We start from the raw sequence: 22,255 nt of genomic DNA on the forward strand, positions 1-22,255 counted from the left end.
AGACAAATATCAAAATAATGTAAACAAGATGGCCCTTTTATCGCTCAACTGATTAGGAAGGCCCAATTACGTTTTATTTGTGTTGTGTGACCTATGTTTTGACCGCAGATGACCAAAGCAACCTTTCTGACTAAGTTACAGGTTGATACAATATTGATAAATCTTCATTTAAGCATTTTATTTGTGATATAAAACCATAAGATATTGAGTTACAGGATTTTTAAATAAATGGCTGCTATGAAGTGACTCACTGGATGCAATGGAAACTAAGCTCTAGCTTCTGTAGATTTAGGAAAAAAAACTAGATATACCATACTGTATACATAAATGGAAAATCAATGTTCCCCGGGGCAGGGCCAATTTTGACATGATGGCATGAATTGAAAAAATAATGATAAGTTCCAAGACCATCAGATCTATGGTATAACACCATAAATAATGTTGGGTTACAGGGTCTTAACATAGGGCATGACAGTTAAATTGCATTTACAATAATTATAACAGGACAATTGCAACTTACACCAATAGCTTGAACCATAATGTAATCAAGAGGTCTATCATCATTTTGGTAAGTTATAGTTTTACAACTATAGCAAACAGATACACTATCCAGTGTCATATCACCTATGTGTGCGTGCGTGCGTGCGTGCGTGTGTGTGTGTGTTGGTAGATTGACACTCAAGATCACGGCAGAAAGCCACATTGAATTCATCAGAGCACAGTTCAACCACCGCATCGTTCCTAGGCAGGCTGTCAACCAATTTACCAGTACTAGATGACATCACTTTTGCAAGGAACTGAAACGTCTGTACATACCATAGCAGCGGTACAGTGCAAATGATCGAAGACAGGATTTCAAGATCAATCACAACAAACCAACGCCCTACCTATTGAGCTAACCGGATGGCTACTAATCAATCACCTATTAGTCAACTCTTGCTATATATACTGCATTTATTTGAAACATGATTGGGTTAAGGAGGATTTATCAATTTATTTTTAATTACATAAATATTTTCTTCATATCTTAGTTGACCATAAAAATAATCATTAAAAAATCTCAATTATTTTCTTGTTATAAACGCAAAACTTTATTTATTCTAATTAAATTTGTATAACCGTATTCAATCTCTCCTTGGGCAGGGTCGATGTTTACCCTTGGGCTTTTGTTTGAATGACCTTGGTAGACATCAACTATACATCCACTAGAATATACTTCATGCCAAATATCTAAGTTCTACTGATATGGGATTTTCACAAAAATATTTTTTTTAGTTCTACTTTATACATTTATGGAAAATCAATGATGGGTGGTGTCAATTTCGACGCTAGGGCTTCTATTTGACCAAACTTGGTAGACACTTTCTTGAAAATGTTTCATGCCAAATATCTAAGCTCTAGCTCTTACCTTTTTACAGGAAGATAGTTTTTAGGTTTTAGTATATGTATATAATGAAAATCAAAGACCCCCGGGCGGACCAATTTTGAACAGTTTTTGTAGAGTTGCCGTAGATGATGTGACGTACACAATATCTAAGCTCTAGGCCTGACACTTTCAGAGGAGAATTTTTATAAAGATTTCATTTCAAAAATCTACGCTCGGACGCACTGATGCACAGACGTACTTACGGACTATACACGCCGGACAAATTGTGATCACAAAAGCTCACCTTGAGCACTTTCTGCTCAGGTGAGCTAAAATATATTAAGTATATGAATATAACTTGCGTTGCAAAAAGCATGGCTCCCGCATTAATTTCTCAGAGTAACCGACATAACACCATGGAATATCGTGTGCAGAGGGATCCTTACACACAGTTGAATTTTCCAAAGTGCCCCATAAGGCGGAAAAGTTGGTATCAAAATCACGTTTAGCATTGTCAGATAGATTAAACCAATTCTGACAATTTCTACCAGAGTATGGTGATGTCATCAGGTCTTTCATTACATGATTGTTACACTCATCTTTCTCCGTGAAATTACCTAGAAAGCATATTGATTTCCAAATAGATTTATTTTCAATACGAAATATGATTTTAATTTGTCTATGAATTCTAGTTGAGTTTTCAAAGTAGACAAATCAATCATGTTGCTATTAAAGTATTGCAAGACAGACAAACATATTTGCAAAAATTACAACAATGGCGTAGACTAGACAACTAGGCATTGTTTTCGTTTTAACTATCAATAATAAATTTATTTTTGGAATCCCTTTAAACGAATGAATGGAATAATTGAAAGAAATATATGCCACATACTGTCATATAGCTTGGTATCCAATGAAAACGGTTTTTCACAGATGAAAAACCTGACATAGTTATTATAACAATCTTCAGTCTCCCAAAGCTCTTCGGTGTTAAAGTACATGAATGAGGTACGTGAACAATCCCCAGCTGATGGTTGAATTCTTTTCCTGTCATAGCAGTTAACTAATCATTACAAATAATCATATATATTATACTGACATAAATAAGGTTGCGTTTGTAAAATGTTTTTATAGTATCAAAATAGTTCGCATTAAGAATTTGATGTGCAGTCTATTACTGGCGAAATATACCGTTTAAGTTTCAAACTTTCGTTCTTTTCATCATCTTATAGCTTTATCTAATAGTATATGAGTTGAAGGTTTTATAAATCGTAATATTGCACAGAAATGAATAGAAAAACAGAATTTAGCTTTCAATTATTTATTCAGTACATAGGTTTGGGTAAAATTGCACCATCTGCTTTATCTATAAACCAACCAAATTATTTTTATTTTGACAATTCATCGATTACAAATTTAATATAACTTTATACTGATTAGCACTTGAAATAAGTTACATTGTTCTCTGTCTTTGACATTGGCCGAAGTAAACCGATGTTTAGGAGATAGTTTCTTAAAATTATAAACATCAGGGGCCGTATTCACAACTTATCTTAAGTTTTTGTTTGACTTAAATATAAGGTTTTTTTATATTTTGAGATTTTTTCTTAGATTTAAGATAAGAATCTGCAATTTACTTAAGTTGTATTCACAACTATTTTTATCTTAAGTTTTGTCTTAAAATTGACATAATTATAAGTCAGCTACTACCCTATCCTAAAGTTAAGAAATTTCTTAACTTGGCAGTAGATTATCTTAAAAATCGTCGATTACATTGAAAACTTTTTTTTTAACTGCCATAAGATTAATTTTCAAAAATGTACGGCTAGCCTCAACAGTGGGTATAGGCTAGTCGTTAGTGGCTCACATGCGGCTACAACATTTGGCTAGCAGTACGGGTCAATCCGGCTAACCACTGCCTTGTATCTAACTCTAAGAACAGAAATTGATCATTTTAATTGTTAAGGTATCAATATTACAACTGATAACGATCTGCATCACTTCAATTATCATCAGTTTACGATGTTCTGAATTATTTCCATTATAAAAGGTGTATAAAAATACAAGAAAGTACAATTGTAAGCCATGTATAACAATCAATCTGCTTTAAGTAGCAAAAAATTATGTGTAAATTAAACAATTACCATTTATCAATAACAATTATTTAATTCATTAATTTTAACTCTGAAAGTAAAAAAATATAGAAATAATATTAGTAATTGCAAGTTCTATCAATGAAACTGATATTTTGTCATTCTATCTTCAAATAAAATGTAGTCTATAAAAAGTATGCTAAATCAATGCAGAAAATACCCAAACCTTTTTTTCTATCAAAATGAATTTAAGCATGTTTATGAAAATTGAAATATAAGCTGGGACGAATCGTCACAAAAGTGGGGCAATTCATTTTTACCAAACTACTCAGGCACTCTTCGGGATTTGAACACGAAACTTCTTGATAACAAGGGGATAAAGGGTTAATATAATATTATACACCTACATTCACAACACATTGTTGATTTTTTTTATAAATCATTATAGCCCAACATATTGTGCACCATGGTTCGTTTTGTAAACGATGATCACCGACATCTATGAAATACAAGTTTGTAAAATCTGTCCGAGTGTCTTGTCATCAAAATAGTGAGATTACAAAATTAACTTTTTATTATTTAGTGACCAAAAAATAATTTTATCGAGATGAATAATAATGTTGAACGACCTTAGTATTTTTACTTCAAATACTATTAAGGTTACTGTACCTTTTGATAAAAAGAAATAAAATATTCAAAATTAATTTCTATGTTAAAAAAATTAGAATATATTTTATAAGTGGGAGTAATAAGAAAAAAACCCTAAACAAAAGGGTTCTTTTAATTTCAAAGAAAATGATATGCACACTTATACACTTTGACTTAGTGTTTCATAATACATGTAATATTTTCTTCAAAGTCGCTTCTATAAATTATATAAACAATCCTATTTAGATATAAAGTTTAAATTATTGCATTGTAAAGTAGCTGTTATTTTTAAAAGGCGTCCCAATCTAACACAAAGAATTCAAAGAAAAATAGAATTATGATGGGATGAAAAAGCTCAATGAGTATTTCTATGTTGGTTAAATCTCAATAGTCTATCTAAGAAAGGTTTTTAAAAACTCAGACATTGAAAGTTTACAATTACTGACTCTGAGGCATCAGCTTAACAGTTTGGTTTAAGTTTTCCATGGACCATCAACATTACAAACTACTTGAGGTATTCAATTGAAACTTAATACACATTTTGGATCATAATTGGTGGATATTATCCAAGGCTCATAACTCTGGCATTAATTTGGCCAGGATTATAGCCCTTTATGAACTAGGAATTCCTGGTTTAAGTTTTTCATGCTACATCAATCTTCAACACTACTGCAGGTATTCACTTATATTCAGGATTATAATTGGAGATCACTATCAAAAGCCCATAACTCTAGCATGGCATTTTACCGAATAAGCCCCAATTTTCTTAAAGTGGATAGTTCGAACCTAGGAATATTTCATACATGAAGTTCAAAATATTGCCAAATATAGATACATACCATTATTATCATATTGTCTGTTCAAGGTTATAAATTGAACACAAACTTGTGTTGTTCAGTGTTGTTCATGGTTAGACACTTAACCAACCATAACAATATCCTTCTGTAATATGATATTTAGTTACGGTGAACTTTCACATTTGTTGTGCGAATTCCCATTTAAAAATGGGGTTTGTTGTTATGGTGTGAATAAATTAATACCATTGAAACACATTTTTTTATATTTTATATTTACCTCACTAAGTGACAACATAATTATGCTCAATTTGTTTGTTTGAATGATAATTAGACTGATATTGAGTTAAAACTTAAAACTAAAACGGCATTTTTTATTTTTGTACCTATAATTTTTTAACATTTTGTTTTTATTTTCAGATGATATCACACTATTCGTGAACCTCGGATGTTGTAGTCATCCAGACTGACAGTAGTATGGAGAAAAAAGATATCAACATAGTAGCAACATGTTACATGATTTATGCTGCTGAACATAACACTGATTCATTCAATAAATACATGGAGAATGAATCGGAATTAAGGTGTAGTTACAATATACTACCATAAGGTATTCGATTTTCTATCTGACAGCTCTTGGCATCTAACATCAAATATCACCTGTTGCAACTTAAAATCATGGACAATAAATACATGTAAAACACAAAGGAAAGATGAAGACCTTATGTGTTTATTAACACTTGAACACATCAGTTGAATCTCACTCTAGAGACCACAAGTAATCCGAATGTTTCATAGAAGAGTACAACATCATGGAGCCTTATTGATACCAATGTTTATGCAGGGCATTTCATTATCCAGTTTCATGTGTGATAAAATGTTAATTAAAATCTATCACTGCCAATTGTGTTTTTAATGAGCAAAAAGAATGTGCCCGATGTTTTCATCTGAAAACACATGAACATTCTAACTTGTGAGAAACTTGAAGACCACCAAAAGGAACACATTGAAAGGAAATTTTAGTTATTGAGAAAGAACTGTTTGAATTAAGATCAGAATGGTCACTATTTTTTCTGTAATTAACCTAGTGATTTCTTTCAGTATGATTATCAGCTCCACTTTTTATAGAAGAAAAAAGGAATGTTAGTCTCTCATAACTGACCTGTTGGCGTTGTTAATTTTAATTATAGACATACACTTCCAATACTTACAAATATATTACATTGAAACTTTATATGTAGAGGAACCTTGATGAGTTAAACCTGCTCCCCTCCCCCAATTTGCATGTCAAATGGTCAAAGTCACTGGGAATTGTGATAACCAAACATAAAACTAGCCAGCATTTACTGAGGAACTTTATACTTTGACAAATTGTATGTACCAGATTTAATCATGATAAGTACTGATTTTGGATCAAAAGGTCAAGGTGATGGGTCACAATGATCTTTGTTAATATTTTTATTGAAATTTATAATGTCAAAAAATGCAGTTATGAAATCTGGGCACAGCCTGCTAAGTCAAAGGTCAAGGTCTATATGACTTTTATTCAAATTATATATTTTTGTAGAAAATATGTGGTTTACTATCTAGATAAGTACTGAGAAAAGTGGAGTGCACTGCTCCTCTGACAGCTCGATCTTACTTTTTTTGCTATCTTTTAACCATTAATAAAAATTGTTTAGAATTTGTGATCATTTGAATGATATATTCTGTATAAATAAAAAACAAAACAAAAAACTTATGACTTGTTTACACACTAAAGGATTTATAAGGACAAAAGCTGAAAAGCATGAAATGTTATTTAAATGCCTTCTTTTTGAATTATTTTAAAATAAATTTAATTGCAACATTTCAATAAAAATAATGAAATTTTAGCCATATGTCTGTACTAGGTTCAACTTTTTATTCATTTACAAGTTCTACCTATACCGTTGGCTTCAGACACTCATTTATACTAATTCAAAACCGTGATCTTTACAAGTCACTTTACTGATGCCTCATCGTACCCTATCCCTCTCCATCTTTTGATTTTTTTATCTATTAAAATTCAAGTGATGTTATGGCTAGCATACTCCCTCAAGTTTAATAATTAAATTGTGTATTGGTTTTCCCAAATACATTGGGCCAGACCTTGCAAGAAAACAAAAATTAAAAACCCCTTTTTCCATTTTTAGAAAATAAAGCCTAAATAGTTTTTTTTAGATATAGTTTTTCCCATTTTATAAATCAGTTGCCCCCTTTTTCCACATTATCAATATCTTTTAGTTTTATATGGTTTTTGGGGAAAAGTTTTCCATTTGTTTTTGCCACGTATAAACCCGGTTTTTAATTTTCAAACATTGAAGAGCATTTTCCGTTACTATTTTTAGTAAGGGAAAAGACATTTTTCTTTTCCAAACCGTTTTAAATTTTTTTTAAAGTTAAATATCACTGCTTGGGGAATTTTTTAAAACCGTAAAAAATTTCTTGGCAAAAGTTTTTTTATTTCCAGTTTCCGAACATAAATTAACTTAAAAAAAAAAATTTAGCTAAGATTGTATTCAACTTATGTTTTAACTTATAAGATAAAACATCAGATTAGTTGTGAATACGGCCCAAGACCAATTCTTATTTTGTTTCCATGCATATATGCAAACAGTGTTCATATAACAAGTACGTAAATGAAGTTGCAGGAATTGTCAGTTATTAACTTCTAATGTTCAGAGTATAAACTGTTGGAGACATAAAAGTATTGGGTTCAAAACTTGTTTTAACTTTGACAAAATATTACCAAGCACTGTAAGTTACGTTGTTGTTATTTATCCATATGAAATTCGTTCTCCTTTTTCTGTCCTCTACACGCCGTAAACCTTAAAAAAGGCAAACAAGTATTTTAAAGATATGAAAAGACCATATCTGTGGTTTAAAGCCAATAAACGTTTTTATAAAGTTTTTTTTCCTTCTATATCGAAAGGTTATTGTGAAAATGGACATAACAGGGAAAACCCCCATGTTGATTAATTAGCTTTCCCGATTTTTAAATAGGGAAATTTTTTTGCCCCTTTTCAATTTTATGATTTTTAAATTTGAAAGCGAACCCCGGTTTTTAAAGTGTTGAGGGCTTAAATAGAGGGTAAGACTTTATTTTATTTTTGAAATGAAGAGTTGCAGGAAAGTTTATTTTTCCCTTTCCCCTAAATTGGGGTCTATTTTGGAATGCCCAGGGAAATTTTTTAATGAATTTTTTATTTTTTAAAAATGAAATACAAAGGGTTTTTTTCTTTTTTGTTTTTAAATATCCGGTTTTTTTTTGGTATTTTTTTTGGGGGGGTTAAATTTTTTTCCCTTAAAATTTTTCTTTTAAAGGGAAAAGTGGGGAAAAAAGGGTAAAAAAGGGTTTTAATTATTAACCCCCAAAAAATTTAATTTCCCAAAATTTAGAATTTTAAAATTTCATTATGTATTTGTTTTTGTGACACATGTAGTCATAATACATGATATAAAGTTAGGACCCAGTGGAGATTAACAAAATCTGCAGATTCCATTTTTACCATAAGAACATAAACTAAATGACGGCTGCTTTTAAAATTGGAAAAATAGATCAATTTTTACGTTTCACCCAAATTCATTTTAAGTTTTTCATTGCAACAATAGTAAATGTTTTTGAAAACTTAGACAAAGGGAAATTAGATGATATTTAAATTTATGCATTTTTAAAGTACAGTCCAAACAAATACCTGACATACATGATGAAGGGAAAGCTACAAATGTTTGGCTCCATTCATATTGGTAAAATGATTCATAGAATATAACTCACCGCACGCGCCAAACACCACGCGCACGCATACACACAATTCGATCCGCACACACACTTATAGTTTTAAAAGGGAAAACAAATAGATTTAATAACATTGGGTTTAACAGCAACGTTTTTAAGTGAAAAAGTTACCAATATGTGCTCCATTCCAATATGGTTCATTAGCGTCGCTTATATATATGTAGTGTATCCGAAACGCTAAACTTCGAAGTAAGTATTGGACATAATTCATTTCTTTTCTTGATGCAATTGTCACAAGATGTTCATTGCCATTATGGCAATGACGGTTTGCACCATCCCAGGTTTCCTCGTCATAGAATACCGTGTAGCATTTTCGGAAAACCATTGAACAAGCTTAAATTTGAAAAAAAAAATCATGTTCAACTAAACAATAATTTAATTGAACTTTTATGCAATATTTAATAGCAGATTTTTCTCTTCATTGTTATACGGATGACATCGTTTTGTAAAGAAATAAATGTTTTAATCATTTTGATCAATTTTAAATTTTAACTATTCTTTTAACCGCGAAAAAATGAAATTCCTTCACATCAGATATTTGCCATGTACATAACTATCTGTCGTCAAAAAAGTAAGAAGATTTCGGTTAAAAACCGATAAATAAGCATGTTTTGTATAGATAAAAACAAATCATCTATAAACAAGTATATTTAATTTATCTTACATACCTGATAAGTTTTTCTCATCCACTAAAGTATATGTAGAATATCTTTGAAGAGAATGGTTCGACATTTTATAATGTATCCTAAATCCGTAAGGGAGGCTGTTATTTTGTATTTGAATATCAATCTCAGTCCATTTTGATTTGTATTTCTTGTAATACTCTACGTTTTCACAGTTTAATTTGATCTTACGATCAACATCCGTGATGACGAGGTCTAATGGATAATCTGCAAGAATGTAATAACAGATGCTTTGTTGTACGGGACAGATTACTCAGAAAATTATCACGAATAATGAGAAAAATGACTAGTGCTGCAAATGGCAAAAATATTTTGCAAGTATGCTAATGAAATTACGGTGAGTGTTGGCTTGAATTGAAAACAATATAAAGGTTCTTAGCTTGCAGTTTATTGTGTTATTTTAATAACTATGGCAGAATTTCTTTAATCTGCGAATGACGAAATAACGACAAATAACTATTGTATTCGAAATACCAGTGATCATACATATCAACCTCACGAGTTTCCGATTACATCTTCGTGATTTCACAATTCTTACTTTTACGATTTCACAATTTCAACTTCACAGATTGGTTTATACGTCACAGATTCATGATTTAAATTTCATCAATTTATATTTAGACATCACGATTCCACTTTTATTAATTTCTCTTATTTGGCTTATCATTTTAAAATATTATAAAGATGAAAAATACGAAATTACATGATTCACCGTAAACGGAAAATAGGAGAGAGTACATGTACTATCTCATCGTCAACCGCAAATGTTAATTTATCGCTGTATAGCCAAAATTATGATAGAATTTACTTCGAACAGTAGAGTACTAAAATATGACAAACAAGATCTACATGGAAAGGTGGCGTTCAATGAATGCAACTAAAGACATGATATATGATTGTAATTGTAAATACATGAGTGTAAAACATATCGAATATGTGCTAAATGCAAACCGAGCGGTATAAAAGAATAAAGTTCAATATACATTTTCGGTTTGTGTCTATATGCTACAGACTATGTGGATATATGGATGTTTTACATGCTTTCTGCACTGACAATCAATTTGCAATTTACGTGTTAATACATCCCTGAAATATTACATTGAGTTAAAGCTTTCCTTTCTTTATGTCATTTTGTAAAATGTCTGACTTATGTTAGATTATACTTTTTCTTTCCTTTTATAGCAAATAGGCAATTGAAAAGTAAATATTCATTTGTTATTTAAATACATGTGTATACTGAATTCGTATTTGAAAGAATACGGAATTTCGAATTTTAGATATATACGGACTTGTTATAAAAATTCCGTATAGATGTAAAATACGGACTTCGTACATCAAAGTCCCCGTTTATTACGAGTGAACGGATTACCGTATACGGAATTTCGTACACTTCCCTATATCCATATATTTTTCGCAGTGTTAATTGCCATAAAAATACCAAAATCCACCTAGCCTATATTGTCAAGAATTGCCTCTGACTTAGGCATAATTAGACGTTTGCACACTGAATTATAAATCTTCGAATCATTCCCTTTTTACTTGTAAAATTTAAGTTGATACTTATCATATTTATTTTTGTACATTGCAGATGTTCTTTCTAAAATGACTTTTAAATATGAGTGGGCAACAGTCGACTGAAAAATGCATTACGGTAATAAAAGAAATTGCGAATAATTAAACCCTTAGCTTTTGTTCCCTGTCCAAATTTGGTTTCCGACATTAGAATAAGTCTGGGTAATTGACATGTAATTCATCACGTTAATAAAAAACGATAAAAATATAAAAGAATATAGTATTCAAATATAGCTGTATCAGTTAAATTAAACGTTATTTCAATTCTTAAAAGTTCAATGACATATTTAACATCAGAAAAGCTATTTTATAGAAGAATCTGTAAACATTGCAATTTTGTTACAAAAAAAAAAAAAAAATAACCAAAGTAAGAATAAAATTTTCCCCATTGCTGAATAGACGAAATCGTTTCTACGTGCACGTGGCGGGTATACCTCAAGGAATCCGTCAAATGACATTATATAAGCTCGAGTTTATTTTTTCTAGAATTAAAAGTTATCAGAAGTTGTTAAAGATTTGAATATACTTACCTTCATAATCTGCACAATTTGGTTCGAAAGATATGACGGTTAGATCAATGCTTTGATGTTCCCCGGCTAGAATTGTGAATACTTCTTCACAATGCTGACAAAGATTCAAAGCCGAAAGAAACGTAAGGATCATGGTTGGCTCAGTGCAAGTTTCCTTTCGTATTTTAGTTCTTCTAGATTGTCTTAGTGAATCGATTGAAAGACAGGCTGGGGTTTCTTAAGGAAATATGTATGCTATGTAGTCTTAATGACAATATAAATAATAAAACTATGACATCGGCATGATAAACTGTGTATAATTAAATTGATTATAATAGTACACAACACTAGTTAGAATTGTATCTTGAGCACAACTAGTTATAAGAAAGGTTATCGTCAGAGCTGCATCAGTACTAAGGGTGTAGTACTTAAGTACCAGTACCAGTATTTGGCAAATTATGCAGTACCATTACCAGTACCAGTACTAGATTTTAGCTCGGTACTGCAGTACCAGTACTTTTTTTGGTGAAGTAATTAAGTATCAGTACCATTACTTTTATATATTCATCAAAGTTTGAATAAATACAGTGTCAAACAAATAATTGCAAATATTATTCAGCAAAGAAATAAAATCATAATTTACTTTAAAGCTGCATGCATCCAGATGACCAAAAATATTTCAAGAAAATTAAACTTGGAAAAAAATTACTAAAACTTTGAGAAAAGTAAACAAATTAAAGATTCAAGTGATAATTTATATCTTGTGTGCAATTAATGACTGTATTTTGTAGTATTTATCACCATATTTCTACTGTGTTACTAACGCAGTAGGGGCTATTTATGCATGTTTTGACCTCTTTTTGGTAATTTACGTGGATTTTAAGTGCCGATTGTAATGTGTCAAGTACTTTCTTTGTTCATTTAACAATATTTTACCTTTAAATACATTTTCAAAATTTTCATGAAAATTAGGATGAATCTGGAGGCGTGCTGCTTTAAAGTTAACATAACATATTTACAACTTTATAGTTTGAACATACTTTTTACAAACAATATTTACAACATATATTCATGTCATATCTAATTGCTTAGTAACCAGTCAACTGTATAAATACAATGAAAACATCTTTCATTTAAAACACAACAGTCTTTTGTTGCCTTTCACACCTTCACACCTCTGTTAAATTTATACCAAAGTAAATAACAACTTTTTATGGTGCTAACAATATCACTTTTTTCACTAGAAATGGGATTTTTTAGAATAGAAGAAATTAATTAGTGTTTATTTTGCTCTTTTACTAGTAAATACAAAGTAATAAAATATTTTAATAAGGATATTTTACTGGGTAAAGAGTTATTGAGTCTGTTTATCTTAATTTAATTTTTACTTAAAGTCTTTGGTGCTTTTTATGATGAATACTATGTTAACATTTGAAGAAATATTGCAGCAAATTATCTTTAGATTTGATAACTTACTTTTTCACAAAAATAAAATATAGTTAATGTAATTTACAGCTTTATTTTATGAGAAAAATTGATGTTATTTTTAATTTTTATCAAAACCAAAAGTACTGGGTAATGCAGTAGCAGTACCACTTTTTAAGACAGTAATGCAGTACCAGTACCAGTAGTAGCAAAATTTTGTAAGAGTAATTCAGTATCAGTACCAGTACTTGCAAAATCGCTGCAGTACGTACTGCAGTACCAGTACCAGTACCAGTAATGCAGCTCTGGTTATCGTCAGTAATAGATTAAACACAAGAAAATCGGTAAACATGTAATATTTATAAGGTTTTCGTTTTTGTACAATATGTACAAATATTTTGAAAAACAACAACTAACATCTATGATTAAATGACTTGAAAACGGGCAAACCCGCCATATTTTATTTGGTAGATACACAAATAGGAAACAAACATTATAGTTCGAAAAGACGTAACAAACATTAAATTATTTATGGAACACCTTTTTCTTATAGAAGCATACATATGGTGTTCAACTGTGTTCATAACGGCTTAATGAAGCCATGCTTTGCCCGAAACGCATTCAATAAGATGTAGCAAATCAAACAAACTAAACGCAATTTACAAAAGGTGTAGAAATGACGTTTTTTTTAAGAATCTATTCTAACTCTAGAAATGCAAGATGGTACTTGAAAAGGCCCAATCGGTAGCATGCCTAACATTTTACACCTTATTTCTAGATTTAAAAAATATGCCATAATACTTGTTGTACTTTGTGCTGTATAAACGAGATAAAAAATTGAAATATAAAAATTTGAAAAATAAACCTTGCAAAAAGTGTTAAAAGATAACAAAACTGCAAGGTTGCCATGTTGAATTACAATAAAAAATGAAATCAAAATATTTAATGTTATATACAATAATATTAATGTATACCTTCAGCAGTAATGATTGCCCGGAATTTTATTACTGGCGGCCATACTGTTTTCAGAATGGTTGTTAAAAACAGCAAGCTTGTGTTTGTTTCTATTACGAATATTTCGTCGTTGAAATCGTCATCAATGATAAATTCTTTGTTGTCTATGTGCGATGTTTTAACAACGAGTGCACACTGCGAGAATATACAATGTCATATAAAAATAAAAATTCTGAAACAAAGTGACCTATCAACTATCTGTTGGAACTTGGTATGGTAAACATTTTTGACGAAAGTGAAGATTAGAAAAACGTGTCAATGTTTTTAATTTCAAAGGTAATCATGGTAAGATATGGTAACGGATAAAAGTTTAATCTTATGAAGGCTAAAAATAAAATCATAAAATATCATTTGAAAAAAAAACGAAGTGAAATTTTTTTTAGAAATTATAAGAAATTAGTTATACTGTATTTCACAATTAAACACATGCTCTTCCGTCCGTATAGATTCTTGCTCTTCATCTCTGAATTCGTCAATCAACAGTTTATAATTGAACCTCTTGACTATTTGAGGCAATTTTTCCTTCTCCTTTGAACAAGGAAACTCGTAACAGCAGGATCTTATTGACTTTAATATTTTCGTATGCATCAAAAAAAAAAAACCAAAAAAAAAACAATTATTAAATTAAGAAAGCTCCTCTAGGTTTGTGTAGTTAGATTACTGATGAATACACCAGTCCGTAAAATAAAATATTCTCAGCAAATGTTGAACAATTCTGTGAAATAAATGTCTATAAATAAGAAGTATGATCTATGTGTCAACCTAATACGGAATGGACTTAAAATTCAGTGGAGGAAAAGACTAAAATATAATGTCTATCGCAAAAGATACAGGCAAACAATAGAAAGCTGTAAATGACCTACGTACATAAATCATGAACTAAAACCAACTTATGAAAAAAGATTTACAAATGTCAACTTCATTCAACCCTATAATTAAACTATTTGTAGTTCAAATTAAACAAAATATTTGAAAGCACTAGAGTAATTTGAGTTATTGAAAAAATATTATTATGTTTTCCAGAGATCACATTCATTCAGTACAAATATGACAGTTTGATTCATCAACAAATACAATGGAAATAATTGTATCTATCCATATGTTAGCAAAATAACCATAACAGTGTTCAAATTCATCATCACGCACAACCTACTCCAAACCCATGGCTATGAAAAACAAATAAAACTATAACAAATACAAGTATCAAAAACATATAAATCTACTAAGAGGCGTCCTTAATACCTCCTTAGTAGCATAACCTGCAAGACAGGTCAGTATCAGCTTGCAAGAATGAGTCTTTCGTGTAAAACTGTGTGTCTCAGGCAAAAATCTTAAGCATATAAATCATTTAATACGTCTGCCATGTAAACATAAAAATACAATAAAACAGCTGTAAAGCAACTTAACAACTGTAGCACGAATAAATACAATAGAACAATCCCATTAACAGGCTTCTTTATAACCTCCGGAGCAAATCACTTTTAATACTGGCCATTACCAACTTGCAAGATTAAGCCTTTCCTGAGAAACCAAATATCTAAAGGAAAGACATAATGACAGTCACCAAATTTCAACAGAAACACGAACAATTTGACGATTCTAATAATAAAGATTTCAACTTACATGCAAACTAAAGATTTCAATATACATGAAATTTCTAGCTTCTAGACAATATGCATCGTTCCCACACTAATTACTTTAAGTGTGCAATAGTGTTTATGATAAAATGCTTTCTTCAAGATTAAGCTGTAAACCACCATCCTTTTTGCACAATACTCACGATGTGGAATGCCAGAACTAAGAAAAGACTTGGAAGTTCTAATAAAATATTTATTTCTAGATTTTCATAATAGTATTTATTAATTGTTTAACTAATTAATTTCTTAACTCTGTTGTCGGTTGAATCAAAATCTATAGGAGACGGAATAATAGCAGACAAAATTATGCTAGCAGAAGATTGGTACTGATCATTTGAAGTTATTATCAGCCGGAATATTGTCATCCATTAAACGACGCCAAGGTACATCATTGTTACACAAACATGTTATATGATAGAAACAGATCTAAGATCCACTTGAACTTGAGAAATTTTAGACCTAAGCCTTAAAATATTATTTTCTGGAGAGGCTGTAATTTGAGTACTCCATATCCCTGAAACAGTTTGGCTATAAATGTACACTTTCCTTCCTCAAGTGTAGAAGAAACCACATTTAATTTGCGTGCTAGTAGAAAACAAAAGCAAGAGCATTTGCCTGACTGGGGCAATGGTCAATATTTTGTTTACTTTTTCTAAAAGCAAACAAATAAACGTTTGTACAAATCTTTCAAAAAATAAAAAAAAAATGTTTTTTGTACACAGTTTAAACTTAATAAAAAATAAGTTGAGTTCAATAACTTCTTAAGACCACTTAGTTTTCAAAAGGTCAAGTTGCTGGTGGAAATATTAATCACCTTTTGTGATTTAGATCTAGTTATCATAATAAATGTTGCAGTTCTTGTTCTAGTAAGTATATCGTTACATGTACTCGTTTTCTTCAAGTGCAGAACATATTCCCAGAGTTCAAAATCCCGATCATTTACTTTCAGTCTAAGATTTAATAAGCTCATATATTAAGATTGGATTTTATTAAGGAGATCTATTTCTCTCTATTTTATCAATTTTCACAAATTTTGTTTCAGTAGTAATAATAAATTGTATTAGCTAGTTACATATAAAAATAAATAAAAATCAATAAATTTTATTCAAGGCAAGGCCATTAATGAGTGACGGTCATGGTCTGTCTGATTAACTTAAAGGCCTAAATGATTATCATATTCAAATGTGAAGAAATCCAATTAAATAACATGAGCAATTCATAGGCGTGGCAATATATGCCCGAATGCAAATTTGTTTAACATTGAGAATACTCATTTATAACATTTGTTCAGAACATGTTTTATTTCAATTATTACTAATAAGATCTATATTGATACATGCCAAAGAGCTATGCTCTTGTCACATGAATACTTAGTGACAATTATATATGTCACAGCTTTCCGTTGTGGAGTACAGACTCCAGACATGCCACCAGTTATGCCCTTAGAAAGCTTATTTTGAGGCAGAGTGGTGATTATTTATCTCCATGCAATTGTCAAGGAGTATATATACTGACTGAAAACAACAATATTGTTGGTTTTTAAATGATAAAAATTCAAAATAACATATGAAAAGTATTATACCAGTAATTCAATGGCACAAACAATTATGCCCTTAAAATCATAAAAATAAAAATGCTATGCTTACAAATAGGTTTGTCTTCTTCTTTTTTTACCTCCCTTTACATTTATAACAACGATTCACAAACATCTATCACAAAACTGATAATAACTACTTTTACAAAGTGATGATACATGCTAAAAATGTATGCTCTGCATGTTGTATGTTGGAGAAAAAGACTTTTAAAACATGTAAACTATATAATTCTGTGTACATATAAACTGTGTCAGATCTACCCATCCCCCACCTACCCACTGGGCACAGCCAATTTGTAATGTCAGTGAACTGATTTTTAGAAAAATATCAGGGTTCTTATGCAAAATAACTGAGATCTGGGATTTGTACCTTTAAATAAAAATACATAATATATAAATAAGTTTTTCTAAAAGCGTGACCCCTCGGGCAGGACCAATATTGACCCCAGGAGCATGATTTATATAAATTTTGTAGAAGTCAACATGGGATGCGTCATGCAAAATATCTAAGCGTAACATAAATATAATATTTGGGCATATGAAAATGGATTGTTATGACCTTCTTTGAATTAAAGCTTTTAAAATTCAGGAATTTTCAAAAATGCAGTGGGCTAAACTTATTAATTTGGTTTTTCTTGCTATGAACATATATCAGTCTTTCAATTAGAGATAGACTGCCCACAATATAGCAAAACAGTATTCATGTCCAAAGTTTTGATAAAATAACTAAACAAATTGACATTTTATATGCTTCATATACAGCTTATTGTTATTTAGTCAATTTAAATATCTTAAGTAACATCAGTTTCAATTAATAAGATTGTCTCATTTACAAATAATTAAATCATATAAACCTATAAAATCTCCAATTTATTATAGTCTTAACAGGAAAAAATATTAATACAAAAACAACAACAAAACAAATATATAAAGTAATAGATTTTGGTAATTAAAGGAAGGTTAAATAATATATATATATCAAAATCTAAAAATACAACGTTTGATAAAAAAACATTATAAAGCAATAGATTTTTGAAAATAAAGGAAGGTAAATATATATTGGTAGGAAACATATTAATAAATTCATACATTGTAATCTCAAAAATTGGCATTATCATTTGGTGATGATACAAATATAATATTTAACTGTATACCAAAGCAACATGTTTAATAACTTAAGAATCTAAATTATTTCCATATTGATTTTGTCTTTAATCTTAAAGAAATAGATCCACACACATTTTTAAATTTCATTTTAGTTGATAATATCTATCCTCAAGTCAATTCAGGATTACTGACAAGAGTTTGAACACTCTGGATGTTGTTTTATAACCAACATGTTGCACAGATACGCTGTGATAATCTAGCAATATTCTTAATAACTTATATATAAGGAGATTTCTGCTGAGATTTATTTCTTAGAAATTAACTACAGAACCACATTCTTTCTTCAGTATCAGAATCCTTTAATCTTTTTTTTTTGTCAAACAGTTATATTACATTTTGGTTTACATGACTAGCATGGCTAGATAAAACTACTGTTTCAGCATATTGATATGAATCTCCCAATTAGAGATGATCTAATTCAATCTCCCCTTTGCACAGCTACATAAAAAACTCTTAAAACAATAAAGTACATTTAGTAAGCAAACAATTATACATTAATTGTTTTATTGATTCAAGTCTAGCCGTACGTTCAGAAGCATGGATGGAGGGGGGCGAAATAATTTCTAATTTTCTCGCAGCAAATAAAGTTCATTCTTATTTGTCAAATGTAACTGAACCAAATAAATATCATACTCAGAATCGCCTGACGAAATAGAACAACCAAGACACCTTATTAAAACATTTTTGGTACATTTATCAAGCGATTTCTTATTGAAGGAGTATGAATAAGACAAGGAAAAAATACCTTAACCAATTTTAATTACACCTAGCTTAACTGATTTGTCTTTAAGCTTTACTTCAATTCCTTTTTAATTACAGACAAGCAGGATCTTTTGATTATAGTCAATAGTATATAAAACAATATATTATTTCTACTACACTCAGAGGCACTTAAAACCATAACCCAACAATTTCTTTTTTTCGGTATAAATTAATTATTTGTGCACGGATTTTGTTCAACTTTGGACCAAAAACTATTCAACATAGTATACGTATTACTTAGAATTTTATTTTCAACTCATTGACAAAAGTAGAAAAAATAACAGAACAAACAGGCTACTGTAAAATGAAAAATCACAAAATGACTGAAAATATTAATGAGTTGTAAACATAATTCTAAGTAGTAAATATGATTTATTGAAATGTGTATAGTCCAAATTTAAAAAGCATCTGTCCACAAATAATGTATTTAAACTGAAAAATGTAAGTGTCGGGTTATAAGTGCTTCTGAGTGAATACATTCGGACGTAGCCTCCATAGTCCTATATTTTGTGTTGAATAGTACACTAAAGAAAGTCATTACTTCTGAAGCAGGTCAAGATTTATCAACAGGTTTATTATAGCAACAATCATTTAAGACTCAATCTAAATAATTATATATGCAAAATGAGTATTAAGGTTTATTTCTGCCTCTGCTAAATCATCAAGATAATTGAGTAAAATAAACAACAATTTAAAACTTAATAAAAATATACTGCATTTGTAACTCTTTGACATATCTATGAGACTGACCTACGCCCCGTACTTAAAATAATATCTAAAAAAAATTTTTCCAACAAAATAGCACATATTGTAATTGATTATAATTCACTAAGTGAACACAATCCTGAATTCGAGGAAAAACTAAATCATCAGGTTCAATTAAATAAAAATCGTAAGCAAAATAGATCATTCACTGCGTGACCTTTGGGCATACTCAAATCTAGAATTATCCTTCTTACATCAGTATCTTTTTATGAAAATAGAATATTGACTCGGAAGTAAAGGGATTTTTTCAAAAGGACCTAGAATACAAAAAGCAGCATTTTTTTTACAAAATATCTATAAAACTCATTTGGATAATCATAAGCTCCAGAATGATTATTATATTTCCAAAAATATAGGTGAACAGAATGAAAACCTTTACAACAATACCAATAGGTAAACCTTTTTTTCAGAAGATCACAAGCTATCAAAGCCTTTTAGTCTGAACCTAACATGCGTCTCAAAACATTATTAAAGTATTATCATTAGCCTGTACTCCAGAATGATTATTATATTTCCAAAAATCAAGGGTGAACAGAATGAAAATTGTTACAACAATACCAATAGGAAAACTATTTTTCAAAAGATCACTAGCTATCAAATCCCTATATAATAAACCTAACATGCGTCTCAAAACATCAGTTTTTTCTGCAACCTTGATAATTTTAAAGACAGGATTGACATACCTTTTCATGATAAACTTCATCAAAAATAGACGTTATATTTTTTTTGAAGTTACAAATGTTACATTAAACTGAATGCCTACAAACAACATGTTCAATAACTGAATAATCAAAAGCATTAACATACTGATTTTTCTTTTGTTCTAATGATCCACAATATTTTAATCAATGTTAACATTTTTTTTATTTAATCCATCATAAAGTGAAGTGAGGAATACGGACATGAGCTTGGACACTCAGGACTATAATACACCATGTTGCACAGATATGCTATGATAATCAAGCAATGTCCTTAATAACATAAATATAAGGGGATTATGCTGATATTTATTTATAAAAAATGACTAGAGAATCAAATTATTTTGATTTCAGTATCTGATCTTCTCTTTTCAGCTTTAGATTTTTTGCCCAACATTTATTCCTTTTTTGTTAACATGACTAGATAAATATTGCTGTTTCAACATATTTATATGAATCTCCAAATTTGAGATGACCTACTTAAATCTCAAGTAATGCAGCTGCATACAAACTAAATAACAACAAAGTCAAAGAATTATTCATTAATTTCTTTATTATTTAAGTCTAAACGAACAATTAGAAGCATGAATGGGTGGGGGAGCGAAATAATTTCCAATTTCCCAGCTACATATAAATCATATTCTAATTTGCCAAATGTAACCGAACCAGTAAGGTAACGTACTGAGAAACGTCTAAAGAACAAGAATTAACAAACACCTTTTTTTAAAAAAAACATTTTTGGTACATGTATCAAGTATTCGTTACCACAGGAGACTGCATCAGACCAGGAAAACTATTTAAACCAATTTTGATAAATTATCTAGTTGACGTCAACTTCATTCAACCTTGTAAATGAGCTATTTTCATTTGGAAATAACATAATAAATCAATAAAATTGACCAGTCTTAAGAATTTCAGTTACATATTACAACAAACGAATTTTTCCATTCAAATCATTAACTTTAAAACAGAAACGTGTTAGTGTTTCCATTTTGCACTTAATTTTAGGGTTAAGTTATAGTGATTATACGCGAAAAGACAGGAGAGCTGTAGTGCTCTTACGTGCCTTAGTTTAATTGAAATAAAAAAATCAATAACAAATATATGTCTAAGGCTAACATGTATAAGAATATTCATAATGTAGTTTGCGCCGCCATTTTGAAAATCTTAGACTGGTTTTATATTTGAGCAATATTAGATTTTATTAGGTTTTGAAGGAATCATTTAAAAAAGGCGACTGCTGATAGCAAACGCAACGGTTTATTGTCCTAGATAAAAAACTCAAGTATGATGCAGTAAATATATATGATAACCTTTGGTAAGAACTGAGGAAACGATTATTAACATTAAAAGATACTTATTAATATTCAGTTTGATAAAGACCATTAAAAAACGTAAAAACATTACCTCTGATTTGAGATTAACAAAGTGGCTGACGAGATATTTGGAAACACTCAAATACTTTGATGATAGGCTGAACACCATTTATTCATTCGTGCCTTATTAACTGTAAAAAATAGCTACATGTACTCATCTTTTACAAAGTCTAGGGATCTTGCTTATTAATAAAAAAATTGCTTGCGAGGGCTTACTGTGTCAAAGATAGCACCTTATTTTGTATAATGAATGCATGCATACCTCTGATAAAGAGACGTTTGTGAAAAAACCAATTGGCATATTGATTTGGGTTTTAAGTTTACAATCCAAATTA

At 30.0% G+C, this 22,255-nt stretch overlaps 1 long non-coding RNA gene across 1 annotated transcript; it reads right to left on the bottom strand.

The window, feature by feature from the left end:
• Positions 1-7,667: 7,667 nt before the first annotated feature.
• Positions 7,668-22,234, bottom strand: LOC132724033 (uncharacterized). Its single transcript, XR_009624837.1, has 5 exons — positions 22,183-22,234; positions 13,882-14,056; positions 9,387-11,719; positions 8,830-9,051; positions 7,668-7,750 (listed from the first exon to the last, which is right to left on the bottom strand). It is a non-coding gene; the product is annotated as an uncharacterized LOC132724033 (long non-coding RNA).
• Positions 22,235-22,255: the final 21 nt, after the last annotated feature.

This window comes from Ruditapes philippinarum, unplaced genomic scaffold (genome assembly GCF_026571515.1).
Source record: "Ruditapes philippinarum isolate M1 unplaced genomic scaffold, ASM2657151v2 ctg6443_1_1_1_1, whole genome shotgun sequence".
Taxonomy (NCBI): Eukaryota; Metazoa; Mollusca; class Bivalvia; order Venerida; family Veneridae; genus Ruditapes; species Ruditapes philippinarum.